The sequence below is a fragment of the Anser anser genome, assembly GCF_964211835.1.
Source record: "Anser anser genome assembly, chromosome: 3".
In the NCBI taxonomy this organism is placed as follows: domain Eukaryota; kingdom Metazoa; phylum Chordata; class Aves; order Anseriformes; family Anatidae; genus Anser; species Anser anser.
Window position 1 is genome coordinate 79661820 of NC_139722.1, and position 24015 is coordinate 79685834.

At 42.2% G+C, this 24015-nt stretch overlaps 1 long non-coding RNA gene across 2 annotated transcripts; it reads right to left on the minus strand.

Annotated features, from left to right (window-relative positions):
* Window positions 1-5669: 5669 nt before the first annotated feature.
* Window positions 5670-24015, minus strand: LOC310898106. 2 transcript variants are annotated; one of them, XR_014582963.1, is made up of 6 exons: window positions 23652-24015; window positions 19539-20755; window positions 11773-11861; window positions 10285-10390; window positions 9752-9847; window positions 5670-8796 (listed from the first exon to the last, which is right to left on the minus strand). It is a non-coding gene; the product is annotated as an uncharacterized lncRNA (long non-coding RNA). The 2 variants fall into 2 exon arrangements; XR_014582964.1 differs by having other exon boundaries at window positions 9752-11861.

Consider the following 24015-nt stretch of genomic DNA (forward strand, 5'->3'; position numbering starts at 1 on the left):
AGAAGAGAAGAATGAAGGGGGGACATTTCTGAGAAGCGTTCTTGAGAGACTTCTTCAGTCATATTTTCCCTTTGTCACACTGCATATCAGAAAGTTATTGTGAATGAATTAAAGGTGAAACCTATAGAGGTGGAAGTTGAAAAATTCTTATTAGCACTTGCAGTCTGTTCTGTGTTTGGAGACATCACATTGTCTAGGAAGCCCATAGGAGCAGATGCTCTCTCCTGTTTTGTATTTGCCCAACACTTAGCAGTGAGGATGAACAGCTCCTGTTTGGGACATCTGGGAATAAAGCAATGTAAATGAGACTATTAACTCTACCTCAAACAAATGCATCGTCCCTTTAGTGGCTATTGGAGTCTGAAGTGTACTTCAAATGAAAAAACAAAAAAAAAAACGCTCCCAAAAAGCAAGAAACTGATTTTGCTTTAACAAAGCTCCAGGGTGATTTGCTTCCTTTACCTAAAGGAAATCTCTTGGCTATATTGTTGTTCCTTATCTTATTATGTGCTTTCCCCACTAATTATTATTATTCCTTCTCAGGTTGGACTTTAATTATAAAATATCAATTACAATTTATGCATGTTTACTGGCTGGAATGGCTACCCGGTCCAACAATTATCTGGAGTACTACATGGAATCCAAGCTCAAAACTCTGTCTTTTGAAAAGGGAAAAATAATGTGAAAACACACTAATCCCCCTGACTGACCACAGGAGATAATTTCTTCATACCAAGTTTAATAATAAACTATGAAAATTGACTTCTGAATATCAATTAAGGTGTTTTCCAAAGCATTTCTTCTGCTTTGCTAATTTTTGTAATGGTTATTTTTATTGAAAGTATGGGGAACTATTAAAAAGGATAATTGCATGGCTTTCAGCATGAGAAAAAAGATGAGATGGAAGATTTTTATTGCACAGATTTGGGTATGTTCGATTTGTCTGTTTCACTGCTTCATCAAATGCAGCTTCGAGGGCCAGCCTCTGCCTCTGGGCTACATTGTCCAGGAAATGTCCAGATCCCTATTCCAGGGATGAATGGCCAAAACAGCTCTGGGGCAAGTTAGGGTTTTAAACAGCAGTCTGGCATCATCATATAAAACCACAGGGGTATAGCACCACTCACTTCAGAGGAGATTTTTTGGCGTTTGCATTAACAAAGAATATCATCCTTACTGGCCAGCTTTTGCAGTGTTTGGGGTAAGTGTTGCGTCTTAGCACTGCTGGCTGCAGTGGGACCACTCTCGCAGGAAAGCATTATTGAGCATTAATAAGGGTGGCAGGAGCTATTCCTGAATTGAATGGGTGGAGGGTCAAAGTCCTCCATACAAACCCCAGAGTGCTGCCTCCCCCTGCTGAACCCATATTTTCTGCTACAGCAGTGTTGAGTGCAACTAATTCTAATTAATTTACTAGGGCTGCTTTTGATACAGTATGGTTGGTACACAATTAGAAATCTGTCCAGGGTAAGAAAAAAATGCAGGCACTGTCAAAGCTGTCCTGGCCTGCAGATGGGTGGGGTTGGGTGGGGAAGTACCCCTTGGTGGATTTTCCTGTGGCCCTGGCTAGATGTACCTTCCTGTTCCCTGTTCTTTATCTCACACAATACATATTCATACACGCTTTGCTGCATCCTTCTTTTGCAGTGTGCTTGTGCCTTCAGTGGGAACTTGCCCTCATGCTTTTCCTGCAGTTCCTGCCTTCCTGCTTGGAAGGGTACCTCCCTGCCCAGCCCCTCTTTCTTCTCTCCTTTAACTATTGCTGTTGTACCAGTGAAGCTCAAGGTCATGCTGGGGAAAGCCAGAGTGACAAAGTGAGCTAAGCTCTGCATCTGTGCTAATGAAGCCTTTGATGCCGTACCATGATCCTTTCAGTCCTTCTTCTTCTTCTTCCCCCCTCCCCAGATTAACGTCTCATGACTTTTAGCAGATCCCATGGAGCACCTTTTCTCAGGCTGCCTGTTTATCCCTGCAGGCAGGAACCCAGCTGTGGCTCCTGGCTCCTCCTGTTGGGGCTGGCTCCTCCAGGGAGATCTTGAAACACCACCTGTGCTCCTGCTTCCTGCCTTGGGATTTACCTTTGTGCCTTAGGCACTTCTGACAGAAGTCCTTAAAGAGAAAATGAAGGAAATATGGGACCCTCTGGATGATGAGGGAGAGCAGAGAATCAAGTGGAGATTTGGGAGAAGAAAATGAGAAGTGCAGAATGATCAGAAGGCTTGTAGCATGGATACAGTTTTCATACCATACTGCTCAACTCTTCCAACCCAAACAGAGACTTCCACTCTGTCTGAGGGGTGCTGAATAATATGAGTTTGTTAGTCAGTCTTTAGCAGCTGAAAACACAGTGACTGCTTGTATGGCTTGTTCTGCAAAATATTTGTAGTGGATGCTTCAACCAAGTATCAACTTTAATACACAAAGTTATATGAAAACATGAGTGTACAGCAAACTTGTTAAGTTGGAGCCACACAGGCTTGGCAGAGAGCAGTGCTCGTGAGAGAGAGGTTGGCTGGATATTGTCATTAACTCTGCAAGCACTTGGGCGCTGCGAAGCTGATGGTCATGTTGCCTAGCAGAGTGTTGGGATGACAGACAGATTGCTCAGCGAATGGCTATGTATGGATGGTGACACTTCACCAGGCAGTTAGATGCTAAGTATTTGTGGACAGGAGCCATCTTCTTCACTCTGTGTTTGCACGTCACCTAGCACAGCGAAATCTTGGGCTTTTGCTGCAGCTGGCAAAGTGCTGCTGTGCTACAAATGAGTAACAAAGAGCACAGCAGGAGGAGCTGGTTGTAGGGTTTCCTATTAACTGCATGAGTGCATTTAGATGACAACCCTGCATCGTGGCTTGTACCACCGCTTCTTGGGTGTCTTTAGCACAAATGCCAATTAACCCTTTTCAGTGCCCGTGCTCATCTTTAGGTGTCACATTGTGATGGAGGCAGCAAGGCTTTGTTTGCCACCAGTCAGTCCAGTGCCAAACCAGTGTGAGCAGCCCCAGGGACTGGCACGCTGCTGCTGTGCCTGGATGAATGGGGCCACAACAAATGTTTCCACAATGCAAAGCTCATAAATACTAAGCTATATGGAGCACACAGCTGGAATCTGGTACTGCTATTGCTGTGCCCAGCTCAAGTGACAGACGTGAGAAATCTTTGTGCCTTGGCAAGTAACTGGCATTCCTATGATTGTTTGCAACACGCTGTTGATGATGAATAAATGACTGCGGGTGCAAACACGCTTCTGAGTTCGTGACTGGGCTGTACCCTTTGCAAACATGTTTCTACCTGAACTGAGACACAGCAGTGACTGCAGCATCCCCCTCTTGTTCCTGTCTGTCACATTCACCAGCTCGGTGTTTATGGGTCATGGGAACAGCAGGGTGAGTTACTGTGCTCACTGGACTCAAGTGCTCCAATCCATGTATTGTTGTATGCCATGACTAGTCACCCCACATCTTTGTCCAGAGACAATGGTGATTCCTAATAGTTTTCTGCCAGCATTTCTATACTTGACATTTCTTTGCCTTCCCACCCCTTGTACTGCTTCTCTTTGTTCCAGTCAAACCTAATTTAGTCTGTTTGTCCTCATCTGCACAGACACCTCGGCAGCCACAGACCCCACTGTCTGAGCATGACTGTGCTTTGCCTTCTATTCCTGGGAGTAGTATGATTGGTATCCAAATCCTTTGCTCCCCTGCAGTCTGACTTGTCTGACATCAGCTACTCTTTCAAACCACAGTCATAGAAATCACTGAGTCGTAAAAAATAGATCTGGAAGGGCCTCCAGACATTCCTAGGCTATTCCTTCTTCCTTGAATAACCCTGTTGAAAACAGGCTTGCATCTCTTACCCTTTTCAGAGGCCTCATTATCCTCAGTAATCCCTCTGACCTCTCACATAAGTGTGTCTACCTGTGATTTAGCTCATGTTTCCCACTGTCTTCATTGCTTGTGTGCCACTGTATTTTTGGGACTCAGCATCTTCATTCTCATGATATTTCCTCATCTAGGTTCTTATGCTGAAGTTTGGCCATCACTTTAGAAAAGCTGCAGGGTACTTGGAGAATCTGACGTCTGTCTTCCTGATACTGCTCTACAAACATGATCACAAAACTGAGTTTCAGGATTCACTTCATTGGGTGAGAAAGCAATTATGAACATGAAAGAAAGTAAGAAGCGATGCAGAGGGTCAAAGCAAAGGTCCCTCTTAGCCAGCACTCTGTTTATGATGGTGGCACTAGGAGGTTCTAGTTTGGAAGACCCTGTGAGACTGGCTACTTTCTGTGGTCCGTTCCCCTCTACTCCACCAGTAGTCAGCCCCTATGATCAGAGTGGAAAAAGTACTGTCTGTAATCTGAATCCTGCAGGCAAAACACTGGGATCTGGGTTTTATCTATTTTATAGCAGATGAGAAGGGTTAATTTGTGACAGCTTCCAAAGTAAGAATGAGAGTGACTTCCAACTAGTCATACCTGCTGCACCGGGAATGTAGCTTGCTCTGGAGATGCATCATAGACTCTCCGCCAGGAACAGATCTAGCACTGCCTTAAAACTACTTAAGAGTTTTCATTTCTACATGGCTGTTCTGCTGCTGTGGTGATCATCAGCCTCTCTCTCATTTCCCTCCTAAATTTATGACCAACAGTAGACGCTGACCTGTTCTTTTGCTATTTGGTCTTTACTTGCTGGTCTTTCCCAGCCCAGTACGGGGCACAGTCTTCCTCTTTCAACTTTCACTTTGCTGGGCTAACCAAGGCAAGCTCTTGAAGCTTTTGTCTTTTTCTCTGGATGATGTGAATTACTCTTTTCTGCCCTATTCTCCAGTGAAGACCTTTCTCTGGGGTAGGCAATACTATATTCTTGCCTGCAATGTTTTCCAAATTAGACTGATTTCAGCTGTGCCAGAATTTAAGGGCTGGATGAAGATGATGAACTCATTTCACATAGGCTGTATCAAGGAGACTCCAGAGAAACAGTTTTCAGTTGCTAACGGCTTTGGCTAGATTTGAATTATTAAGCTGTTTTTCTTTTGTAAACAGCTTCAGCCTGAATTTTAGGTCACATTAAAATTAGCAATTTAAGAGCTAGAAATCCATGGTGAAAAAAAAAAAAAGTACCAAACAACAGAAAACCCAGACGGTCTTGTGAGAATTCCTGCACCTTGGGTGGAAGTCTTGTGCAAACCACTGGGGCTTTTCTGTTCTGTTTTTCTTAAGCTGCAGCTGCATCCAGCTCTACTCTGAAAAACAACATGACCTACTCCCCAAGGCCTGTCCCTTCACAAGCCTCACCCTCTCCACCACTTCTGGATCCAACAGGGGCCACAGGGGGTGGACTCAGCTTTACATGGTCATAACCAAACTGTGGAAAACATTTGTTTTCAGTTTAAAGGATCTGAGTTAATCTTCATTAATACTGTAGCAAAAAGAATGGGGGGAGGTAGAAATCTAAGTCTGCACTTCAGGGGTAAGCGTGTTCTCAGTGCAAGGTCTTGACTGCAGAGAACAGAAGAGGCAGTGTAGATCTTGAGGGTTTTTTTGATTATTTTTCTGCATTGCAGAGTTTGGAGTTGAATTTTTAGGTGAAAACCCCAATTCAACAAAGCTGTGAGGGGATGACTGCAGAAGGAGGAGAAAAAGAGAAAAAAAAAAAAAAAAACAAAAAAATGGAAAACAAAAACAATAGAAGCAGTATTTTCTGGGGGAGAAATACCTCTGAAAAATGTTCTACACAAAGATCAGAAAGCACAGTCCTCGTAAAATTAAGTTCTATTGTTTCCAATAGGTCCATAAAGTTTACATGAAGGTGAACAGCTTCACAAAAGCATGCCAGAGCTAGCCTTTCAGTGTGTGATAATACACGATGACGACAAAGAACAGGTAATTATTATTTTTTAAAACATAGAGTATGTGCTCCAAAAAGATATCCGTTGACAGTTTGTTAAACCTCTGTTTCGAAAGGAGAAAGAAAGTTCATCCCTTTTTCACTGGTCAAAAAGACTTACTGCTGCCTCCAAAATCACAATACCTAAAGTCAGTTGTTTTTGTTTTGTTTTTGTATGGAGACATGAATGCAGTGTAGGCAGCAAGATTATGCCAAGAAAATCTTTTTGTCAACACTTATCATGCATTCTCTCTCTTCTGCATCCATTTGCCAGTATGATGCACCTCAGACAACAGAGCCATGAGTTAATCTTTGAGTCTTTTCTTGAACAGCAGTCATTAGTTTCATTTTATGTAAACCCACTCGCCTGAGAGCTTTCCAAGACCAATATAATCAGTCACCTGGGTATAACATTTTAAAATTAAGGCACACCTGCATTTGCTGATTTCATCTGAAGAACATTGGCTGGTTATTAACACTCCACCCACCTCCATTTTGAGCAAATTTATTCCCATCCTCATTTTCTTGTGCTTTTCATCCAAGTTTTAGAATATTGGGTTGCTCTTTGGTCCTTTGAGTAAGACAACTTGGTCACTTTTCAAAAATTATAATGAAAACTAAGAATCCTCCAAAAATTGTAGACCCAGAGTGTTTTTAATACCCAAACTGGAGGAATTAACTGGGAGGTTGAAGTGGTGACTCTGCAGACCTACCATTGACTGTCCATAATGGGGGAGCAACTCAGGGTGAGCAGAAACACAAGTTCTTTACCCCTAGGAACCTAGCGGCTTCCTTGAGAGCCCTGGTTACACTCTCATGCATAGATATACACATAGATACAGATATGGATATAGATATATAGAAAGAGATGTATATATAGGTACATGTGGATATGAATATCTTATATCTGTATATAGAGGGAACAAGGGAGATTTTGGTGCAGGGAAAGGAAAGGAAACCTCATCCCTTCAAAAGATTGGTGTCCTCCAAAAGCCCCACTAAAAAAAGACCTCTCTGGGGCTTGTAGCCCTGATTCTGGACTTTTCATATCTGAGGAGATCAAAAAAAACCCTGATATTTTATTTCTTTTAAAGTAGGTAATTATCAGATTAATGACTATATACGGGATACAGTATTGCTTCTTAATAGTAATGGTGTGGCAATTCTAATTACTTCTGTAGATGTTACAGCACTTGCTATTTTTGAACAGAACAATTAGTTTAATTACACATGGTTTCCAAAGCGGCTGAGCACTCGTCTGGCTCTAAATGAGCACAAAGGTTAAAGTGTCTCAGCTGTTCCCTCCAAGCGGGAACACCATACCCCACTGAGGCCAGTGCAGCCCCAATGAGCTCATCAGCTGCTCCACCCAAAAAACTGGCTGCAGAGACCTAAAGCTTCACACTGCTTCCAAGCTCTCTGCACAAAACGTGGAGAGGAAATGCTGTGTGGGAGCGGATGAGATCAGTCCAGGGGCAGACTGTCTCGCTGTGGTGGTGACGATGGATTTAAGTGCTCCTAGGAACACAGTGGAAGAGCAATGCCTCACAGGGATGGAAGGGACGCCCTTTTGCACAAGCGCAGGGAGAAAAGAAATCAAAATGATTCTGTTTTCTGAAGGGGGAACACATTTGTCCCCAGGAACAGGCAGGGACTGGCCATTGTGACTTACACTTTTTTAAGGCAGTGGTAGCCCTACTGAAGTTGAAGAAGGGTAAGAGGTTGGACAAGGTTCAATGCCGCTCTATGGTTTCATTTCCTAAAGGGAGAGACATAATGATCTGAGCTGGTAGTAAGATGTGGAGCCAGATGATAGCTTCAGGAGCAAGGCTGGTCTGCTATGTTGAGCACAAAACAAGCTTTCCCACAAGCGTCAGAGATGAACCAAAGATGAGTATTTCTCACTCGCTCCCTGCTGTTCACATTTAACAGTCATTGCCCATAACTTTGCAGCTAGCAGATCTTAATCCAAGATTTTAATTCCCTTCCTCCACAGCAGTGAGTAAGGGTATGTTTTTTTGTTGGAGGTTTTTCTTTGTTTGTTGATTTTTATTTATTTAGTTAGTTAGTTTTTGAGAACCCATAGTTTATTTTGCCAGATCTGTGACAAACATGGAACAAGTGTCAGGGTAATGAAATTGTGTAATTAGTCCTGAGGACTGCAGTCACCTCTGACTCCAGTTTATAAATCACTTATACCCTACTGTCTCATGCTGGGGGAGAGTGGAGTTTGTGCATTGACCTTATGTGCTGCTTCTGCAGTTGTTTAGCCTCATTGATCTCTCTGAAGGCTGCAAGGGACTTGCTGGAAAATAAATATCCAATTGCTGTAGACACAGTTAAAGAGGTTGGAGTGCAGGTGTAAAGACCTGCACATCTTGCATTCAGTGTGAATTAGTTTTGTTCAGGGATGCCTGCAGACTTTCCCACAAACCTTCATTAAAGAAGTAACTTGCAGGAGTGTATCTTATCAGAAGATCTCAGGAAGAAACTGGGTGTGGATATTCATTCATACCAGTGGCAACCACAATAATGAAGTAATCAAACATGACATGCAGTCTTCAACAAAGCCTGTTCACAGGTGCAGTGAGCATAGAGGGTGTGTTGCAGCCACCCAGGACTCTGCTGTGCAAAGCTGTCACTTCACAGCATGTCACTCCAAGGAAAGCAGTCTGCAGAAAGAGCCCAGTGACTCCACACTGGTGCGCTCGCCGGTCCTGTGGGTGGGTTTCAACCTGAAGATCCTGCCCCTGCGTCCGTTATCAATGCTCTGCTTCGTGTTAGCAGCATGAAATGAGTCCTCCTGTGTCATGCACATCCCTTCCCCTGTTCTGCACCGAGGCACCAGAGCTTGGAGCAGAGCTTTGTACTTGCTTTGCAGCTGATTGCTCCTTTTAGCAAACCGCTGCAAGAGAAATCCATTATGAGCCTTTTTATAACAAGACCGTTTTCCTACATCCTATATTGTTAATACATCAGTGAAGATTACTTGTAATATTTTTCACTTCTGTAACGCGTTCTATCTGGGGAATCTCAGAACATTTTGCAAACATTAATTAATTAGACTTGCAGCACCACTATTTACTAACTAATCCTTTGCCTTGATTTTAAAGAACACTAGTTTCTGACTGCTCTAGATGCTCTGTCTCCCACATCCAGAACAACCTGTGTCAGGACACATGCAGAAGATGGACATGGCATTAAAATACTCATGTTGCCCAAATCTCATGTCCGCACTGTGGAACCAGATGATGCACTTTAGAAACACAAGCTAGTCCTAGAACTGAGATGCTTGGATAATCAGGGTGCTGTATGTGTTGTAACAGCTGGCTGAAAAAACAAGAAGTGAATGAGTTGGTGGTTAAATTCAAATGGGGGTTGTGCTGGATGGAAAGATCTTTTGATATGTGGAATTTATAAACCTTTTTAATATTTTTTTTCAATGAGCTTGTGTTGCTTAAATTCAAACTCTTTCTTTGGCTTCAGTTGCTTGCCAATATTGGCAATTTTAAATGGTTTTCAGCAAGGAATACAATTTGAAAAGGTTGTATTCGTTGCTGTCTGTTAGTGGTTTCTCTATAGGCTTCTTGTTTTTTTCAGCCAGCTCCATTCCTCTAGTTTGTATCTGCAGACCCTCTCTTTACACACTTCTTATATAGGCATTGTGATTTCTATGATGCAATTGCAAAGAACAGCCCGGTTTCTTTTATTTTTCAGTATGTTTCTTTATAAGTCTTCACCCTCCAAATTCAACATCAAACTATCTTCTCAAAAAAGATGTGAAGACTGACAGAAATTATTTTTATTTTACATTATTACATTTAGTTCTTGACAGCTCAAACTTTAAAGTAATAGCTTACAGGCAGTTCCTGTTTTGGTCCTGGTTTTTATTTTCTTCCCAATTCCTTTTGTGTATTTATGCATTTTTGTGCTGAATCAATACAATGCCAGACAATCTGAAAATAAAAATAATAATAAAAAAAATTTATGGAATGATAAATAAATCTGGCACATATGATCTGATACTTGGCTTTAAAAAAACAACAATGGCAACAACAAACAGCATCTGATGCAGAGGGAGAAAAACATTGTTGCTGAAGCCATTTCATGCTGTTTCTATTTAGCTTAACTTGCCTTTATCTGGACTTTGCTGATGCCCCATTCCAGACAATTTCTACGTGTGAAAAAATGGTAGTTTGTCTGTCCCCCACTGTTTCCCAGGAAAATATCAAGTCTCCTCCCCTCTTCAGTTCCACTCATGACCCACTGTTTCTGAACAGCAAGTATTGCTGAAATTGATTTGCTTTAAATGAGAAAGTCTTGCTATAGGAGAAACTGACATGCCACAGAAGGGCCACAAAGTTGAACTGCATTGAAATTCTGATTACTTTACCTTTTTTACATCCTTAACAATGGTTGGGGCAGTAGCAAGAGAGTCAGTCCTCTTACCCATGCTCAGCAATACAATATCCCACAACAGCAGCAGGGTAATAGAAGTGCTGTGATGAATTGATGGGTTCATTAGTCTACAATCAATGGATAAGACTTCATAATAGAATAGACCTCACAGGAGCCAAATACCAGCGCTTTAATTGCAGCAGGTGCTCAGTGCCAGGTCTTGTATTAAAAAGAAAAATTAAATGTTTCACTGGAAAAAAAAAAAAAAAAAACAAACTAGAATCAAGTAGACCGCAAGAACAAAGACCAAGTTGCCAAGAGAGAAAAGAAAGAAAAGGGAACACACTACCATGCTCATTTCCAGTTTTGCAATCTGGAGCTAGATGCCTGAAAGCTGAATTTCTGCAGTCTGTTATTTTGCCTTGTTTATGATTATAAAGAGGATCGTTTTCATTTTGGGTACAAATTCTGTTCTGTTACTCAGTTTTGCCTCTGCTGAGGTAGACGGTGGTGTAGTTTGAGCCCAATGGACAAACCTAGCCCTGATTTTAAGTAACACACATAACACTCAGTTCAACAGAGGTTATATAGTTTATACAAGAGCTGATTATCTCCTACTGCACAGAGTCAAGTTCCCAATGGAATATACAGTAAAACTTTATTTAGAAAAGTTAAAGGAAGCAGGCTATCTGCAAGTGTCATTGGAAATGTCCCTTGCAAACAGAAAAGTGTCTGAGTACAGTGCCTTAAATACAAATGCAAGAGAGGGTATTTATATGTCTAAGAACAAAACTGTTAAAAAAAAAAAACACAAATAAACAAACAACAACAAAAAATACATGTTAAATATTCATATCTGTTAGGTTATCCACATACGTATGTGTGTTTGTCCTTGTCTACATATATATGTAAGGAGACCAGCATGTTTATATATAAAGAGATATGTGAGTATATATTTATATATGAGTAATATTACAGTGTATATGTATGGGTTTTCTTAAGTGTATTTGTATATATCCATATATAACCACGCACACATGATGCATGAGGCTATGATATTTATGAAGATGCCTGTTCCTATGGTCGTGATAATCTCTGTAGTGGAACTGCACACAGATGATATTTTGTGAAATGTGAATTTTTTGTATTTCAAACTTCAGAGACCAGCATCTGTTCAATTTACCATTAGCTCGCAACTTACCATAAAAAAATGGAAACGAGCTGCTTATGACAGATCTGTGTCTCCTCATGTGACATGTCTCAATTTCATGCTCTTGCACCTCTTAGATCTGCCAGTTGTCCATGTTGTCTAGTTATCTATGGGCACTTGTACTCTGTTTAGGGATGTGTTGTTCAGTTTTCTTATCAAGGAGACTCCAGTGCACAAACATCTGCAGTCACCTTCAGCAGAACAGGCATCCTGGATGTAGGTAAAATTGCGAGCTTCCTGGTGAAAGCCTGGCTTCGTATACCCCCACCTCACCTGGTTTTGTGCTCTTTACTAGCATTTGCAGATCTTTTCATCGCTGCCTTCATATGACCAAAGTACTAGAGAGCTGGACTTTTTTATTGCTGTGGGAAGAAAAAAGGAGAACAAAGGTAATGACGATCCAGGCAATGAGGACTTACCCTTTTCTCTGCTGCAGGCTCTCCTTTTCATCTTCAGAGAGTCACTGACGCCAGCATTTTCAAAACGTGGCTACTGGTTCCAGGTTCAAAATGTAGGACAGCTCATTCCTGTACTGGGTTTCGACACCTATCTTTGCCAGCTTGGTCTGAATATTTTATCCTTAACACACAGTGCTGCCTGTAATGTTAAGAAGTCTTTAGATAGACCTTCAAAAACAAGAAACGGTTTCAGTAAGAGATGTTCTTCATGCACAGAGAAACTGCTATCAGCTACTATGGTATTACTTTATATGCACCGTGCATACACCGAATATTATCACTGCAAATTCCATTTTAGTGAGACTGCTGTGGGTGATTGTTCTTTTATGCAAAGTGTCCTGGGAGAGCACAGCTATAGCTCACTATTGTCTCTTTCTTCCGTTGTCACTGGAGTTCATTTGGTACTTTCTTGAGCTGATAACTCTGTACTACCATCAGTCTAATACAGATAGGCCAGAGAGAAAAAAAGACTTGGGATCAGCTCTACTTTTTGTAGCATCCTACTGCATTTTATCAGTTCATTGTTAACAATAGCTGAAGGCAAGACCTTATGAAGTGCTGTTGTTAGGAAGCACAAATCTGGATGTGTGAGGGAGAATATCATAAAACAGAAACAAAAACAGGGGAAATAAAGTGAAGGTTTTATTTGCTATGAATCTGCTGAAAGGCAATGGGTTGTTATTGAGCAGCCTAATGAGAATGAATAAAATATGTAGAGTCATATAAATAAAGAGATTAACGGCAAGATGTAGTAACAGAGGCTGGGGGCCTGAAACAAAGCAGAAAGTAGAGTCTGTTCAACTTTGTAAGAAAATGCTCTTACACAACTTGCTTTCTGCATGGCTGGCAGAAATTCTTTTCAGGCACCTAACGTTACCAGAAAAGCCTCTGACAGTGGATGGACAGGTGCAACAACATGTGTAACAAGAATTTGCAGTGCTGTGTTTGAGGAGCTCATGGGCTACCCAGTGTTCAGGAATAAAAATGAAGGGAAAGGAGGTCCTGGCTACTGACAGCTAGAATAAGAAATTGGGAAAATCTCTATCTTTATTTTTTTGAGGACAGAAGTGGCAAAATTTTCATTAGAACCCTAAAAAATAAATTATATTTTACCAGCAGGACAGTGCGTTAGTACTCTCCAGGTAGATGATAATAGGAGAATGAGCCCTGGAGACAAAAGAAAAGCTTCCTACAGGAAATTAAACCTAAGCTTTGCAAATAAGAACAATAGCCTACAATCCAGGTAAAACTACAGACACAAATGAATGAATGCAAAATGAACATTAGCAGAGCCTGAAGCAGTGACACCAAAATACAAAAGAGAGGAGAGTGGCTTCACAGCACCTACTGAAATGAATTTATAACAATATGCATACTAATGAACCTGAAACGCCACTTAGTTTTTGCATCCATTATTCATTGTTCAGCTTTATAGGAAATGCAAGGGTACAATGGAATGATTATGGGAGCATCGCTGGGAGTGGGATGATAACAGGGAGGACGCAGGAGCAGCATCTGTTCCTTCACCCCAGCCCCCTTGCATGAAAATTACCTTAGCATTACAACTGGGAAATATTGCAAGAAGAGAAGCCAGATGAGAGGTGCAAAATCTCTTGGAGCTTTTTTTCTTTTCCTCCTGAAGTCTGTGGGATTGCTGGCCCTGAAGGAGACGGAAAGGTTCAGGAAATGTAAAGAAACATCCTACAAGGGCCTGTGCTCTCCCTTGGTTCCTGGGCATGTTTTCTGGGGCTGATACATTCTTCTGAGAGCAGAAACTGTCTGCTGATGATTAAAAGGCCTTATGTAGAAGAAATACATAATGAGAGGAGCCAGTGCAGACAGCCAAATCTGTGGAAGCTCCTGGGAGCAGGAATGGAGGAAGGAGTTTAGAGAAAAAAAAATGGAGGCAGCAGTGATAGCTTGGGTAGGTATCCTGAACAATTGTTGGGTCCCGTGCCTCTGTGGCTGTGCAAGCGAAGGCTTTCCTGAAGAAAATTTCCTAGCCACCTGCAGCAATGCAGGAAACACTGAACCTGACCTGCTGTTGAGTTTACATCATCAGCCAAAGCAGACGTTTAATACATCCTTTCTAATGAACGGGAACTTTTTAGCCCTGTACAAATTTGATGAAGAATTTTAACATATATAAAATATATTTCAAAGTTTCTAATGTTTCTCGTAAGCTATGCACCCTTCACACTTTATTTTCTGAGTATCCAGGGCCACAACAAAAGAACAGGGACTGATAGAGACCTGTTAGGGTAACAGAGGTACTTTTTCCTTACTCCACCAGCTTTACATGAGCCCCTCGAGCAGACTGCAGCAGCCTTGTTTTACTGCAAGCTGGAACATGACCAATGGGATGATGTTTAATATACCGAGACCTTCTTTTGCGTAAATTAATGGAAACCTTCCCCAAAGGATGGGGCAGAGGCTTCTTCAGATGCAAGGGCCACAAGTTTCTAGGCACTGTATTCATGTTTCCAAATAAGCATACAGAATATGCTGCACATTTACAACTTTTTGATGTAGAATCTGTGGCTAAATTACAAAATTTAATAGGGAAAATATCTTCTTTGCCTGTCAAATTACAGAGAAAAGGGATAGGGCAAAGAGGTTCGTTGAAGCTGTAGGAGCATTTCCTCTTCTGCATTTTGTATATGGTACAAGGTAAGAAAGCATAATTTTGGAAGCTACAGCTTCTGCACACATACTCAGAGAGTGTATGGAAATTATAGCATCCATTGGTGAAGGCATCAGAATCAGTAACTTACTGGAACTTTGTGGCTGAGGGTATTGGACAACCAGATGTTATATTCACTAGAGTTCAAAGCTGAGCTGAGATCTCTGGAAAAGTTTAAACTTTTCATGGGATGGAATTTTTTTTTCACACACCTGGGTTATACTACAGTGGCTTGCGTTTTTGTGTTGTTATTTCTCCAGAAGAACTGATTTTACACCTGGTTTTGATACTGCAAATTCTTGCTGGAAAAAAATTAAGGTAATTTTTTTTTTTTTTTTTACAGTTTCGTGTTTTAGAAAGTCATATGGTGATGGATGGGGAGGGTATGTATGCTGTTTTCCCCCCAAATCCCAACAAGCTTGATCAACAAAAAGATTAAAAACAATTAAAACTGAAAAGTAATGTGAAAATCATGTTGTCCAACAGCTATATACCATCACAGACTTCTGTGAGAAAGTTTAGAGCAGTTGTGCTGAATTTAACTGAGCTGTACTGAGCCATTGTCATGCCTGCAAAACTATAGCTTCAGTCACTTGTGATTAGTGAATTCCTGTTTTGTCTTGTTTTCTCAGTAATAGAAAAAAATAAAGCAGGTGTATAATTCATGTTAAAAAAAAAAAGGTGTTCTTTGCTTGAATATATAGTCTATCTGTGTGAGAGTATTATTTCTCTCATAATGTCTGTGTATCTATTTGAAATAAAAGCCTAACTTAAAAAAACTCCTGGTGTCCCAAATACAGTACCTTAGGAAAAAAAAAAGAAAAAAAAAAAGGAAAAAAAAACCAGAAGATTCATCCTTGGGGGTTTACTTTGTCAATAGAAACCTCTCAGTGAAACCTAGATTCATAGTATGCAGATGTGTTGTTCATTATCTCTTTATGTATACAATGAATAAATCATAAAGTCCAAATAAAAGTATAAATATTTATATTCATGTACACATGCAGATGAGGTTGCAGTAAGGCAGTATTATCTGCCCTGCCTTGTGCTATTTTTACTGTTATGAAATGCACAGGAACTGAGGAACTATGTATTTTCCTTTCCATCCCATTGCTACATTATGTTCAGATCTCCTGACACCTGCAACTTACAGATTTTGCATTTGTGTTGGCGGGGGAGGAACAAACAGAAAAAGATAACTCAGCTACTTTGTCAATGGAATCAGATCAGACCTTGATGGATGAGGTGGCAAAACATTTTTCAGAAATCCCAACTTGAATTATAGTTATGTTCAGAAAATGCCCAGGCTCCGCCATCTCCCAGTGGGCAGCGGATCCTCCCTGGGGAGACGGGCACTGCGGCATAGCCCCAGCTCTTCAACAGGCAGACCCTGGCCATGGCATCTCCCTCCTCCACTCCCACAGTGGCGGTATTAGCTCACACGTGTTGGGGCTTTGGTTGTAACTGGGTGCCCCAGATCCTATAGTGATAATAAACGGTAATCCCGGCTAGGTGCAGACTTATTGGAGAACATATTCGCCAGCCAAGAACAGCAGGGCATATAGATTTCTGCATCAAACAGGGTGATCAGAGATGTCTGAGGTTGAGTTTGTTATTCATATTGACTCACTTGCTTTGCCAAATGTGTAGATTTTCAAAAAGCTTTGGAGAAAATCTGATTTTGCTGAAGCCAGTGACAAAACTCCCTGGAAACTGATGGGTAACATATCCCCATTTTATTTTACAGGAGTACCAATGATGAATAAAATTGGTTTTGGATTTGCCTTTGACTTTTATCTGAAAGTCAGGGTGCTGGAGTATGAAGCACCCTAGTATCACTTTTCTAGAGCCTTTTTTTTTTTTTTTCCCTGTCCACCCTTTGTCAACTCAGAAAATCATACTGAGTGTATGTTACCACCCCAATTGTGCTACCTCAAGACCTGGTCTGATTGGTCTGTAGCCTCTATATTTTCTTTGTGGCACATTTTCAACTTCCAGCCAGGTATGAAGCTAGAAACAAAAGCTGCAAGTGCTCTGTCCTCACTTTGCTGTTCATGCCTGTAAATCTTGTTGATTGGAAATAAAAGTAGGCTGCTACCAATAACAGAAACTTCTAAAAGGAGACAGTTGATTACTGCGAGTGATGATTATAAAATGATCAGGATTCCTTTTAGGAGGTGTGTAGCTCCATCATGCCTAGTGATGGATAACAGAACAGCCTGCCACTAAAATGAAATTCCCATTATGCAGCAGGCCACAGTGTGACTGAGAGCAAACATTAAGAAGGTTGCTCTGTCAAGTTCAAGCTGTTATTCTGGCTTTCTTGAAGCAGAAATCCAAATATTCTGATGGATGGTGGTTTAGGAACCTCCTTGAGCACAAACTTGTAAGAAAATATTCTGGACAATTTATGGTTTGTGGTTAAAATATTACACACTGCCCATGATTTAATTCCTCCTCCATATTCATGTGCAGAACTTGAAAGACGATGATGTCTGCTCATCTGCTTCAATAACTGCATCTTCACATCTTGCTTGTTTCTAGGACTGTGAATATGTAGAGGAAGAAAGACATGCTGTTCCATTTATAACCAGCATTTCCTTTGCTTCCATCCTAAATAGTTAACAGTTTCATGATGGAGCCCGGAGCAAGAGTAAAGGTGAAGGGTGTGGTGATGGAAAATGACAGGCTTTTCTGAGGGTCTGGTGGTCTCCTCTCGGTGCAGCTACCCAGGCTGCTGCTTACCTCTAATGGAGACCCCATCTTGGGGTCTCCAAGATAATTGGGTAACCCTGCAGTGATATTAAGGACTATCGTTGCACAGGAGCCAGTTATAAATATTGTTCTAACAAAACTGGCTTTTACCTCAATTGCAGGAAGATGCACTGGGCTGGAGGAGCATGGTGTACATCCCTGTCTTTGTCCCAGAATTTTAGGAAGACTTTCAAAGACATCCTTTTCCCTGAAACTTGAAAAATTAGGGGCATCTGGGAACTTGGGCCCATATTAGATGGGGCGCAAGCATGTGGAGCAGGACTCACTGCATGGTAGTCAGATGTGCTGTACTGTGCATTCACCATGGTTTCTTTGAATGAGTATTATACCCACCTGGATATTTTCAGGGCCATGTAAGGAGTTAAATAATGCAAGCCAGCTGATTTGGAAGCCTTTGGAGAACTACCGCTTGGCAAAAACAAGTACCAAATACACACTTAGTAGAGTGGAGTAATTTAAGACTTCTCAGTTTTTACTCTTTCCTGTGCTATTTCTACTGTTTTGTTATGCCCTTTTGAGGTAAGCTTCAAAGTGAAGTCTTGGGCAAGCTTTCAGTGTGTGACTGAGGAGATGGCCGAGAGAAAGATTGTTTTACACACTTGCAGCTCTGGGTCTAAGCTTCTGTTTCACATTAGCTAAGCTTCTGATGGCCATATACAAAATGCCTCACTGTTTAAAGATATTAAACACATTGTTATCATCAAGAATAAAATGGATCCATTTTAGGGAGACTGTGTTAAACATATTGCCTGTTCGTCCTTCCATACCATTTGCTGCATGCTGGATGATGACATGCTTATCTCTTAAAAATACCATAAGCTTGGATGAGACATATGAAATATTCCAAAGTAGAAACAGGATAGGGAGGAAAAAAGGGATTCTCTCAAAAGTACATTTTTGCACACAGGTCTACCGTTATATGGTATCAAGTGAAGCTAATCCTTCATTTCACGTTTATTCACTTGGCTTCATTTCTTAGGGCTATATTCTTCCATCAGATTTGCAGGGTGGATCTTAGATAAGTTAGAGAAATGAAGGATGTACTCAGGCTGCAAAGTTCACCTGCTGCATGTTCCTAGACTGCAGATAATAATTTCCTCAGTGCTTTTTCATCACGGCTGTTGGGTGGATGGATTTCTGAGAGGGGCTACAGTTTTACGGAAACAGGGTATTTTTAGTTCAACACCAGCTGAAATTTGGGCTCTTTCAAGTGCAAAATGCCTGAGGTGAAATAATAGCCGTGCAACATTCTTCTCCTCAGATGTGGTGCCAGGAGCCACATCAATGGGTACGCCAGACTGTACTGCATGGCTGCTGCCTCCCTGAAGTCACAGCCGCAGCCATGCCACCCACCATCGCTAGCCCCTCGTGGAGGGCATCCTTCCAGACCCCCAGAGCCCCAGCTGCTGCTGAAACCCCCAGGACACCCAGGAAGGCTGGGCCAGCTGCGTTTCCTCACACCTCCTCCTCCTTGAAGGCACAGTCTGATGCTGCCTAATGACACCTACCTCTGAAGGACATAGGTCTGGACCCTGATAGCATTAGCAAAGGCCTGTGGTCTCCCTCTGGTCACATTTTTATCAAAGAAACTATTTTAGGAGGGATTTTTCCTTTGAAACAGAGTTCAGTTTAGAGAACGTAGGCCAAACCAGTTCAGGCTGCCCTCGTGCCATGCCAGTCTGAGGTGGAGGAGGAAGTTTCTTCCCTCACACAGGTTCAGATTGAAAATTGTGGGCAATAAATTGGGAATGGATGGTGCACTAGATATTTCAAGCTTGATTTGGTTTGGTTTTGCTTGTAGATTTCATAGATGGCAAAAGCTAATTCTGAAGAGAATGGAATTCAGCACTTTTAAAGCTGCAGTTGTTCAGACCAGGTGCTTGATAGAAGCACATTGGAGCATCTCTATGCCTTTGTAGCAACATTTTAAGATATGGACTTTTTAAAAAGTTCTGTAGGTAAACTTACCCCTTTCCGTTGATAAAATCTGTAGGTTCCACATCTTGAATAACTTTGAATCAAGGCATATGTATGCCTTTGATGACAACCCAGCATAAAAGGCATGCAAAGTTAGTAAAACATGACGTGACTGAAGAATTGCTGCTACAACTGGGAGTACTTACTTGGGAAAATTGCAAGTTTAGTTCCAGAAAAGCAGCAGGCTGTGGCTGTCTCTGGGGATCTGGTGGAGATGAGCCTTCCTCCCTGAAGGATGTGTGGGCTGGCAGTCTTCTCCCCTTCTACTACTCACGGCAAGCTCCTGAATGGCAGCAGTGTGATAGCAACCTCGGGAGGCTCCCCTGCCTTCCTGGTCCCCTCTCACAAACTTCCGAGTGACAGGGGGTGGTTTGACACAAGGGTCATGGGCAGTATTACAGATAGTAGTTTAATTAGCATCAGGTAAACATCCCTGTCCTACTTGCACAGCTAGCTGCTTGATGGGACTCTCAGCCCAGCTCTGGCAACACGAGGTTTGCAGCTATCAGCTGTATCTGTTTTCTCTGCTTTGTTCTGCTTTGGTTCACATCGCAGAGGAGGCTCTGGGCACACAGCCTGGAGTCTTTGGGGATGAAATGAAACCAGAAGATGTGTCCCAGTTGCTAAAGGGAGTTAACCCCTGCTGCAGGGTGGACATTGGCTTCTTAACGCTGATCCAGACACTCCCAGGTTCTCTTCTTTTTGCCCCAAAAGGCATGCCAGTGCTGGCCTAAAACACAAGAGGTATCACCCCCTCTGATCAGCCTGGTTCTAAAGCTGAACCCACTTTCTGACGAAAATGGTGGAAGAGACTTGTGTGATTCAGAAGGACAGCATGGCAGCACTGAGAACAGAGCCCAGGTACCCTTCATCCACCACCGACCATTGCTCCATCACCTTTCCTGTAGCTGTGCACTGCGTGCACAGAAGGAAAGAGAAATATTGTGAAAAAATAGTCATTCAAATGCTGTCATGAACGTCTCAGCCTGTTGTCAGAAAGAGAAGCTTTAGACAGGTCAGTAGAGGCTGACAAACATTGGTAGAAGGCCATTTGCTCTTACAGAAGTCTGAGAGAAAAAAAAATATCTGCATTTTCCTTGTCCCCAAAGGCACTATCTTTCACTACAGCTGTGTGGCAGGTTTGCAGATTTCATCAGTGGAATGGCTGGTCCGCAGTTAATTAGCTGTGTCCTTACTAATAGGCATAAAAGTCAAACAAAGGGAAGAAAGAGCAGGCGTTTGCACACATTTCAAGAAGTCTCTGTGGCTCTGAAATACGAATTGGTCGACAGCAGACCTTGAGGAGTGTGCACATCTGCATGTGTGGTTTCTAGCCAGGCAGAACTTATCACTGCATCTGTCTCTGTAAGAAGTGAAAGACACAAGCATATTTTATGGAATAACCATTTTTGAACACTTCACAATAAACAGCAGCTTTAATGTGCTGCTTTTCTTCGCAAGGACATTACTCTAGGAAATGCCATTTGTGTTGATTTTCAAGCAACACAACCGTACAGAGTAACAATTATAAATAAACTCCCTGCTCAGAATGAACAAACAGTGCACCGATAACCTCCTTCAGATGGTATCTGCTGCTCAGAGTCAGAGGATATAAGGAACACAGAACATGCACCTCTGCTGCTTTTTGCCCACCTCTTCCTCACCAAACTTCCGGAGGAAATTCTGCAGGCTGTTCTTTTTGCAATATCTGATAGAGGTCCATGGGCAGAGAGGAGCCGTAGCAGTGACAGATTTCCACTCAGCCTCATACATCACTGTCTCTAGTTATTCTTAGTGATGCTTGGAAAGCAGGCAGAGCGATCTGTGAAAGTAGCCAGTGATGCTGACAGCATCTTACCACAATTATGATGATGTATACAGTGCTAGCTGATACAACTGGGGAAAAAATACCAAAGCAAAAGAACGTACTCTGATTTCCAATTTTTTCAGAGGCATCAGCATGAAGGATTTCAGGGAAGGAGGGAAGGAGGGAAGGAAAGAGGGAGGGATTTAGAACTGAGGAAGGACACTAAAAAGGACAAACACAATAAAACCCATCCAAAATAGAAAAACTCTCTTCAAGCTCTCTTCTTGTTCATTTTAGATTAATTTGATTGTCAATAACTCTGACTCAAAGAAATGAATCTGAGGTGAGTACTGAGGTGGATTTCAGAAATCTTAAAATTCAGTGTGGTTTCAGAAACAAGAATAACAAAAAAAATTAACCTTGTTATACGGTGCACTGAAGTTCTCAGGGACATATCCTTTGCTGATGTACATGAGTGCAGACTTCATGCCTGGCAATGAAACCATGCTGATTTATGCCAATTTAGGTTTTGGCATGGGAAGAGAAATCTATTAGAGCATTCCTTCCACTGTAAAGGAAGGTTTTAAGAGCCTCACATCTGTCATGATGTCCATTACAAACTGTTATTGTCAAAAAATTATACTAAAACCCAGGCATAAAATAAAATAAAGTGAAAAAATAATAATAAAAAAAAATAATAATAAAAAAACAAAAACACAAAAAACAAGCCACTGGAGTGAAAAGAATGCAGGGAAGACATCAGTGAAAATATAGGAATGGAGAGACCTATTAAATCATTGAATGCTTGCTCAGGGAGCTGCAAAAGCAACATTACTTGATTCTTTGGTGGTTGAGGGGCCAAATACATATATTGCGGGGAGGAATGATAATGCCCCTGTGTCATGAGGAGGAGGAGATCTGATTTTTTGCACTGTTAACTTCTGCCACGTGTGGAACGAGGCAGCTGGGAGAAGGATCAGTCAGCACGAGCGCTCACTGAGCCTGATGCCCTTGCGCTGTTGGAGGCAGTAACAACACAAGCAAGGCATGAGGTGATTTTCCATTCATGGCAGTAACACCTTGCTGCTGATTAAAATGCAGGATTTTTAGAGTGGTTTGTAGATGCCATGGGGGCAAACGGGCTGCCTAGCAGTACTTTGCTCTTTCTGCTGGATACTCCATCAGCAGCAGTGCTGCTGGAGAGCTGAGCCTAGTCCTCCCATTAATCCTGCCTTTGCATCAGGCTCACTCATCTGTCCTACTGCTGCCCCACGGACACAGCGAGCATATTCTGCTCCGTGTGTGCACTTCAGTGAGAGTCAAGCACCTCCCCAGGAGCTGGTCAAATACTAGCAGCAGGTATTTGCCCAGTTCAGAGCACAACTTTTTGCTGAAAGGCAAACAAAAGGAGTTAAACAGAGCTGCAGTTTGTGGGAATACAGTAGAGCCCTGACCCCACCAGTCTGTAGGGACATGTTCAACCCAGGCCCTGTACACAGACTCTGTGGGATCTGACTGGCACAGGGTGTGTGCATCAAACAAACCCTGATACACTACTTCTTGTCCAGCCATCGTTATTTGAGGCAACTAACATCAGTCAACTGACCCAACAGCCATCTCTGGCTCTGCTATAGGCACTGGGAGTGGGATTTAGTGACCCAAAGAGGGACCTCAGTGACCTAAAAGTGAGTAGTTTAGTTCTATCAGGTCAGCCAGGCTCCTTCCACAGTGCACAGAGGGAGATGAGCACATGCAGAGGATGCGCTCATGAGCTTTGGGCATCTGTTGTGGTGTAAATCTAAAGCCATCTCCAGAGGCCGTATTCCACTGATGGCTGCAGGGCCTGAATGACTGGTTCAGTGGAGATGCCTCGTCTGACATTTACATAGCTAACATCAGTTGAAATTAATTCTCTTCCTCTCCCATATTTCCTGTTCTCCAGGAAGGAATGCAAAGCTCATTGAAATCAGGCTAATTCACATGAATTTTTAACAAAGACCAATATGGGGGAACACAGACAACGTTAGAAGGAAAAAAAATTCAGCTAAGGGAACGAGTGACTCTGGGTGATAGACATCTTCCTATTCATAGATTTCTTCAAGTCTTAGGGCCAGTAGCAATGAAAGGCATACTAACATGGGTATTAGTGCAAAAGATAGACCCCTTTGGAGTAAGGAGTTCATCCACTGCTACTCATGCCAAGAACCACAGCACCATTAGGTGCCCTTCTACTAGACATGGTCAGGAAATGCACCACTCCTGGCTCGCCTGGAAATCACATTTAGCTTGGCTTTAAAAATTCTAGCTCCCAAGGGACTAAAAAACATAAAAAGTTAAAGGGTAGCCCAATGCTTCCAACACTCCAGATGGCTACAGTTAAGATCTGAGAAATGACCTTACCAGCATTTGTTGTACTGGTTCAATCATCTCAAATAAGTCTGATGTTACATACCTGCGTCTCCTTCTCATGAGCACAACCTGACACCTCGATGTGAATTTTCCTGCCCTGGGCGAAGGTGGTACAATCTTCCTGAACATGTGACAGTTGCATAGACGTGAGTATTGGCTTAGAAAATGCCTAAACACGAAAAATATGAAGATTCAATCCACTGTACTGTGGAGGCAGCTTAAAACCAGCTGCTGTGTTGGAACGCAAATGGAGATATGTCTTCCCATTTGCCTGATGGACCATGCTGTGCCAGCTGCTGCACAAACCCAGAAGAGCAGACAGCCCCAGCCCCAGCAGGCAGACAAGAAGCAGCAGCTACCTAAGACTGTTGAGAAAAGGCTGCACCTCTGCAGATCAGCCCGCCAGG